Source organism: Rutidosis leptorrhynchoides, chromosome 1 (genome assembly GCF_046630445.1).
Source record: "Rutidosis leptorrhynchoides isolate AG116_Rl617_1_P2 chromosome 1, CSIRO_AGI_Rlap_v1, whole genome shotgun sequence".
NCBI lineage: Eukaryota > Viridiplantae > Streptophyta > Magnoliopsida > Asterales > Asteraceae > Rutidosis > Rutidosis leptorrhynchoides.
The window spans coordinates 67,563,579-67,572,609 of NC_092333.1; positions in this window are offsets into that span (position 1 = coordinate 67,563,579).

The following is a 9,031-nucleotide window of genomic DNA, read 5'->3' on the forward strand; positions in this document are numbered from 1 at the left end:
TTACCAAAGACTGCCTGGGGATACGACACCATTTGGGTAATTGTTGATCGTCTTACCAAATCTGCACATTTCTTGCCTATAAAGGAAACAGATAGAATGGAGAAATTATTACGATTATATATAAAGGAAATAGTTTCAAGGCATGGAATACCTATTTCCATTATATCTGATCGTGATAGTAGATTTACCTCAAAGTTCTGGCAATCACTACAGGAGGCACTAGGAACTCGTTTGGATATGAGTACCTCATATCATCCGCAAACCGACGGGCAGAGTGAAAGAACAATTCAGACTCTTGAAGACATGCTCAGGGCATGTGTGATCGATTTTGGAAACGGATGGGATAAATATCTACCATTAGCAGAATTCTCGTATAATAATAGTTATCATGCGAGCATTAAAGCCGCGCCATTCGAAGCATTGTACGGAAGGAAGTGTAGATCTCCTATTTGTTGGAATGAAGTAGGAGATCGACAATTAACTGGTCCCGAGATCATACACGAAACGACTGAGAAGATAGTACAAATCAAGGAGAGATTGAAAACAGCCCGTAGTTGCCAAAAGAGCTACGCCGATGTCCGAAGGAAACCATTAGAGTTTCAGATCGGTGACATGGTTATGCTAAAGGTGTCACCTTGGAAAGGTGTAATACGTTTTGGAAAAAGGGGTAAACTAAACCCAAGGTATGTAGGCCCGTTCAAAATTATCGAACGCATCGGACCGGTAGCTTATCGACTCGAGTTACCGCAACAACTCGCCGGAGTACATAATACATTTCACGTCTCGAACCTTAAAAAGTGTCTTGCAAAGGAAGACCTCACCATTCCTCTTGAAGAAATTCAAGTTGACGAGAAACTACAATTCATAGAAGAACCAATCGAGATCATGGACCGTGAAGTTAAACGGCTCAAGCAGAGCAACATACCGATCGTTAAAGTTCGTTGGAATGCACGAAGAGGTCCCGAGTTTACTTGGGAGCAAGAGGATCAAATGAAACAAAAATACCCGCATTTGTTTCCCGATGACGCAAAATAGGTACGATTTTAAAATTTCGGGACGAAATTTATTTAACGGGTAGGTACTGTAATGACCCGCACTTTTTTGATCGTTCTATAATTATAAGATTAATATTTACATAAATTAAACCTTACCAACATGATAAGCAATCCAAATTGTTGAGACTTATGTTTTTGAAATGAGTTTTACACAACGTTTGACCGTCTAGTTTGACCGATGATATCACGAACTATATAACATATGATAATTATACGTTTGTGTATATATATGTATATATACATATTTAACATGATCTAAGGATGTTTTAATATCTCATTTTGTATTATTAACAATAAGTTATAAGTATATTTTGAAACTACTAACTTAAGTTTTCAAAACGATAACCATACGTAACGTTATTTGACATAAATACTTATAACATATAATGTTTATACATATATCGTATATGTAATGTATTTAATCACTTTTAAAGACTTAAATACATAAAACAATATAAGTATATTCACAAAAGATAGCTATATTTGAATTCTCATTCCATTTTTCACAAGATTTTCTATACGTATATCTAGAGTATATGTACTCGTATCATACCTAGCTTCTATACGTATTTACTATTGGTATATACACATCAAATCACCACCAACTAGCCCTTGTTCATGCCTTATGTATAAGGTAACTCTCTTGTTCATGCCTTATGTATAAGGTAACTACTTTTGATGTTTAGTATGACTAATTACATAAAAATACAACATGAAATTTTGTCCATGTTTTTCCATTAATCATGTTTTTATGGCCTTAAATACATCTTCCATTTTCAAATTTTATTACCTCATTTCTTTAACCAAAAACACACTCTTAAGAAACTCCATAACCATTCAGCTAGTATCCATGAAGATCTAGCCATAAAAACATCACTTAAACACCATAAGAAAAACCTTACAAAAACACTTCAAGAATCCTTTCAAGAACACAAGTTTACTTCCAATCTTTCATCCAACTCCATCACTCTTTTGGTTCTAGATTTTTACTTCTCTTTTACATCAATCTTGTCCAAGTAACTTGAGGTAGTAACTTTGTTCATAACCTTATTCGATTCATATATATATAGCTATCTTATTTTGTGGTATAAAATTTTAACAACAAGAACATAGTTTGAATGTTTTCAAACTTGTTTGCAAACTAAATAGATCCTTCTCACTTAACTTTTAAAATACTTCAAGACCTGTAATATATCATAAATATATGCTAATTTAACAAGGTATAACTTGGTTTTTCAAAGAACACCTTAAAAACTGAATTTACGACGTCGGAGTGCAACCGGGGGCTGTTTTGGGTTGGATAATTAAAAACCATCTTAAACTTTGAATTGGAGGTTTATTTTCTGGAAAAATGATTTTTACTATGAATATGATAACACATAAAAATTTCATGATTTAACTCAAAGTATAAGTATTTTTAGAAAAATAATCATTTAAGGTTGATTACATGATGGAAAATGATTAACTTCATAAGTTTCACTAAAGTTTGACCTATGACCTGTGATTTCGAATACAAACTAAGGTATTTACAGTTCATAGTCTTAAATAGGGACTCGATCCAAGGAAGTGGCAAGTTGAATCAACGAAAACGGAGTTGTAACGAAGAAACTATGACCAAAACGAGATCGGATATCTAAGACTAGTTTAGCTACGAAAATAATTGGAGAAAATTAAATAAATCACATCTTTTTAAAATAACATGATATTTTATATATATGTACTCATAATTTAATTTTATATGGTTCAGGATCACCCGTAAACAATACGAGAAGATTAATCATAAGATCCCATGATTGTACGCAACACGTCATTTGACAACACCGGTACTTTATGTACGCAACACGTCATTTGACAACACCGGTACCGTGGGTCAAGATTAATCTCGACCAATACATATACGATGGGGGTTTTTATTTATTTCATTGGGGGTTTATTGAACACCTAAAAATGAACCATTAAAATTGAATTACTAACATCGGACTGCTAACTACGGACTAAGGAATTATTAAAAGTATTAAAAGTATAATAAGTATATATATGTGACGATTGTTTAAAATGGAAATATATTGATAAACTATATATGGATAGGTTCGTGATATCGACCGGAGACCAAGTCAAAATATATATATCTTCAAGGCAAAAGTGAGTATATAGTCCCACTTTTAAACTTTAAATATTTCGGGATGAGAATACATGTATTTTATGTTTTACGATATGGACACAAGTAACTGAAAAATATATTCTACGTTGAGTTGTACCACTGGCATACTTCCCTGTAGCTTGGTAACTACTATTTACAGCGGTATTGTATACGCGAATCCTGTTGATAGATCTATCGGGCCTGACAACCCCAACCGGACTGGACGACCAGTATTCAACGGTTGCACAGTACTTCGTTTCGTGACTATACTTGGTACGGTGTAGTAAGATTTCATAATAAAGGGAATATGCGACGTGATTAAATGTTAAGTATGGTTACCAAGTGCTCAACCACTTAGAATATTTTTATTAAAATGTTTATATATGAAATCTTGTAGTCTATATATATATATTGCTGTCGGCATTAAACCTATATCTCACCAACTTTATGTTGACGTTTTAAGCATGTTTATTCTCAGGTGATAACTAAAAGCTTCCGCTGCAACATGTTGAATTTAAGCAAGATCTTGAGTATGCATATTTGTGTCAAAAATAAAACTGCATATCCGAGGAATTGTAATGTAAAATATGCTAGAAATCGTATTGTTATCATCACATGTAAAGTTTGTAAGTCTAAGATTATCGCTAAACGATAATCATCTTTTTATTGTCTAAAGCTTGTATTAAAATAAGAGTTATGGTTTGTAATGTAAAATAAATGCAGTTGTTCTTTTAAAAAATGTCGCATATAGAGGTCAATACCTCGCAATGAAATCATACGTTATCTAACTCGTTCTTATGGTTAAGGACGGGTTATGACACTATCACATTATACATATAATCAAACGCAAACTCAAGTCGGTCAACCAAACCCTTTCACCATTCTAAGCCATTTTGACCCAAGGTGCAATTTCAACCCATTTGCACCCTTAACCCTAAATTGGGTCAACACACACCAAAACCCTAATCATTCGTCAAGATGGGTTTAAAACACACTTAGGTCACAAGGCTAACTCGTTTTCATACTTGCTAGGCCGCTTAGGTCATTAAAGACTCATTTGACCCATTTCAAAGTCAACACACCCATTTAGGTCATCCATACCCAATAACACCCATTTACATATCATTAAAGTGTTCTAGTACTTTAACTAACCAATTAAGTTCATAATCATCAATCTAACACTTGAAAACCCTAGTTAGTCATCTTTGAGTCTTCATGACCCAAATTCATCCAAAAACACCCCATTCACCCACAAATGGGTTTTAAGTTCATCATTAACCCTAACTCTAACCCTTTCACAAATTAAACAAGGAAATCAAGATTAGAGCATACCACTATGATCAAAACGTAGCTAGAGGAAAGATGAACAACTTTAATACCCGCACTTTGATCTGAAATCGCCTCCTTATTCCTTGATTCAAGCTTTCCCTCACTAAGAATCTCTCTCTCTCTCTCTAGAAACTAAATTGGAAGAAGTGAAGTAGATGAAAATGGAGTTATGAGGCTCCTCAAAACTGATCTAGGGCCTTAAGGTCGGCCCTCAAGTGAATTTACCCAATTGCCCTCAAAATATCTAATTAAAAACAAAGTGAGCTGTCAGCCCGTAATGGCGCGGCGCGCCATAAGGCCGCGCGGCGCGCCAAATGCCCAGTTCAGCTTCTTTTGCCTTTTAATTAAATACAACCTAAACCCCACAACTTGAATAACTTATACACACATAAGTACAATAAAATATTCGGGTCTTACAGCTATAGAATCCATTATGTATGCCATGTTATGTACGCCATGTTATGTACTAAAATGATGTCTCGCTATTTTTGAGTTTGACGAGTCATTATCAACAAAATCTAGGTTAAAAACATTATATTGTTGTTAAGAATATTCTTAAGTATTTGCAGAGTACTAAATATATGTTCTTGGTTTACGGTGGTTTGGAAGAAGAGTTGAGTATTAAGTTTTATACTGATGCTAGTTTCCAAACTGATCTAGATGATTCTAGATCCAGTCACGTTGTTTCTTTATCATGATGGGTGAAACGACCCGACCCAATCGATAGGGACGAATACAATAACATATGATTACATCGCGAGGCATTTGACCTCTATATGATACGTTTTATAAACATTGCATTCTTTTGAAAAGATATACCATAAATGAATATTTCAAATTCAATGTTTTCGACATCTGATGATTTCTACATATAGACAATCACCGTAAATAACAGTTTACAAGAATACTTCCATTGACAATTCAGTCAAAATAAATACACGGTGATGATTTTGTGAATGCAATGCTTCCTCGAATAAAACATGTATGACTCCATGCACATGGTTTCTCTAACATATATTCAAACAGCGGAAGACTTCTAGGAACCTGAGAATAAACATGCTTTAAACGTCAACATAAAGTTGGTGAGATATAGGTTTAATGCTAGCAGCGTTATAAATATAGACCACAAGATTTCATATACATAAACGTTTTAATAAAAATATTCTAAGTGGTTGAGCACTTGATAACCATACTTAACATTTAATGAACGTCGCATATTCCCTTTATTATGAAATCTTACTACACTGTACCAAGTGTAGTCACCAAAACGAAGTACTGTGCAACCGTTGAATACTGGTCGTCCAGTCCGGTTGGGGTTGTCAGGCCCGATAGATCTATCAACGGGATTCGCATTTACAATACCACATGTAAATAGTAGTTACCAAGCTACAGGGAAGTATGCCAGTGGTACAACTCAACGTAGAATATATATTTTTAATCACTTGTGTCCATAACGTAAATCATAAAATGCATGTATTCTCATCCCGAAATATTTAGAGTTTAAAAGTGGGACTATATACTCACTTTTGCCTTGAAGGTATTTAACTCGACTTGGTCTCCGATAGATATCACGAACCTAACCACATATATATAATATATCAACATATTTTCTTTTCAAGTCTTCGTTACATATATATACATATACTTATAATACTTTTAATATTTTCTTAGTCCGTAGTTAGCAGTCCGATGTTAGTGGTCCACAATTAGTTGCTCAACAAAATAAATAAAGACCCCATCGTATTCGTATTGATCAGAATTAATCTCGACCCATGGTACCATGTTGTCAAATGACGTGTTGCGTACATAAAGTACCGTGTTGTCAAATGACGTGTTGCGTACAATCATGCGGTCTTATGATTAATCTTCTCATGTTGTTTACGGGTGGTCCTGAAATATATAAAATCAAATCATAAGTAATTATATATAAAATATCATATTAATTAGAAAAGATATGATTAATTTACTTTATCTCCAAATATTTTCGTAGCTAAATTAGTTTCGGATACCCAATCTTGTTTTAGTCGTAGTTTATTCATTACAACTCCGTTTTTGTTGGTTCAACTTACCGCTTCCTTGGATCGAGTTAAATTTTAAGAATATGAACTAAAAATACCTTAGTTTGTATTCAAAATCACAGGTTATAGGTCAAACTTTGGTAAAACTTATGAAAGTGATCATTTTCCATCATAAAAACAACATTTAATGATCATTTTTCTAAAAATACTTACACTTTGAGTTAAACCATGAAATTTTTATGTGTTAACATATTCATAAGAAATATCATTTTTCCAGAACATGAACTTCCAATTCAAAGTTCAAGATGGTTTTTAATTATCCAACCCAAAACAGCCCCCGGTTGCACTCCGACGACGTAGATTCAGTTTTTAAGGTGTTCTTTGTAAAACGAAGTTATATCTTGTTAAGTTAGTATATCATTATGATATATTACAGGTCTTGAAGTGTTTTAAAAGTTAAGTTAGAAGGATCTATTTAGTTTGCAAACAAGTTTGAAATCATTCAAACTATGTTCTTGTTGTTAAAATTTTACAACATAAAATAAGATAGCTATATAATTATGAATCGAACAAGATTATGAACAAGGTTACTACCTCAAGTTACTTGGACAAAGTTACTGTAAGAGATAAGAAAAAATCTTGGAATCAAAGAGTGGTGGAGTTAGATCAAAAGGTTGGAAGTATACTTCTTCAAATGGGTGGTTATTTTGATATGTTCTTGAAAGAGTTTTCTTATGGTGTTTAAGGCTTGTAATTGAAGCTAAATGATGGGGAAAATGATTGGAGATGATCAAGTATGAAGTTAAGAGTATTTTAAGAGAGAAATGAGGGTGTAGGTATGAGAAAATGGAGTGAAGAAATGGTGTTCATTCATAAAAACGTTTTTAGTTTATAAAGAAAGAAAAGGATTCCTAATTTTGTTTTCTTACTAATAATTCATGCTACTTGACAAATCCTAGTTACCTCATATCTAGGACAGTAATAATGTTGATTAGGATGTTGATTTGATGTGTATATACCAATAGTAAATACATATAGAAGCTGGGTATGATACGGATACATATACCCTAGATATACGTATAGAAATCTTGAGGAAACAGAATGAGAATTCAAATATAGTTATCTTTTGTGAATATACTTATATTGTTTTATGTATTTAAGTCCTTAAAAAGTGATTAGATACATTATATATACGATACATGTATAAGCATTATAGGTTATAAGTATATATATCAAAGAATGTTACGTATAGTTATCGTTTTGAAAACTTAAGTTAGTAGTTTCAAAATATACTTATAAATTATTTTCATTAGTACACAATGAGATGTTAAACCATCCTTAGATCATGTTAAATATATATAAATACATATATATACACAAACGTATAATTATCGTATGTTATATAGCTCGTGATATCATCGGTCAAATTAGACGATCAAATGTTGTGTAAAACTCTTTTCAAAAATATAAGTCTCATCAATTTGGATTGCTTATCATGTTGGTAAGGTTTAATTTATGTAAATATTAATCTCATAAGTATAAAACGATTGGAAAAATCCGGGTCGTTACAGTACCTACCCGTTAAATAAATTTCGTCCCGAAATTTGAATGGGATGGTCATGGCTGACAATAAGTATGTTTTCATGACGTATACGAGTTGGAAATTAGAGTTTTATTATCATCAAGTAATATTGATAAAGCAATTTGATTTTTGTGAAGAGTACGAGTGAGGCTATCACCAAAGGGTGAAATGAGTAGGTATAGATTCGTCATATCTTTTGACGTAGATAGGATTGATTTCCAAGTTCAAGAGATTTGGAGTAAAATCTTCATAATGAGATTTGATTCTTCGATAATCAAGGAAATTAGAATCCGCTTTAAAATGCGATCATCTATTTTAATTGCTCTGTCGGATCTTTTACTATAAATCCACCTCCTTTCATTTCCTTACAACTCATACCTTCTATTCTTCCTCCCTCAATTCATACTTTAAAACATTTATCAGTATGCTTCATCCAGTACTGATCCTGGATATACTCTTAACTTTCATCTCTGTCATTCTTCTTTTTCATCTACCTCCGGAGGATTTTATTTATTTCTACTATTACCTTGGGGTTATAGTATTGTTAATTCTCCCGTGCCTTTACGTTGCAATACGTATTGATATACACGGTTTGTAATTTATTTGTTGTTGTCGAGCTTTATATTTTCTTTTATATTCAACAGTTCCATACTTCTATTTCCTCTTCCCGACTTTGAGTCAAGCGAATAATGGTCCGGAATTCGTAGGTATGAATTTTGAAATAAACATAGTTAATGTTCTAAGAAGGAAATAGTAATTGCACGATCTTGATTTGGTAAGTTACCAGAATGTCCGAAAAGATAGAATTATCAAGGAGATATGTTCTTAATATGTTTGGAGATTGGGTAGAATGTAAGAGTTGTGTAACATGGCACATGATGACGTTATGATCTGTGAATCATTATGT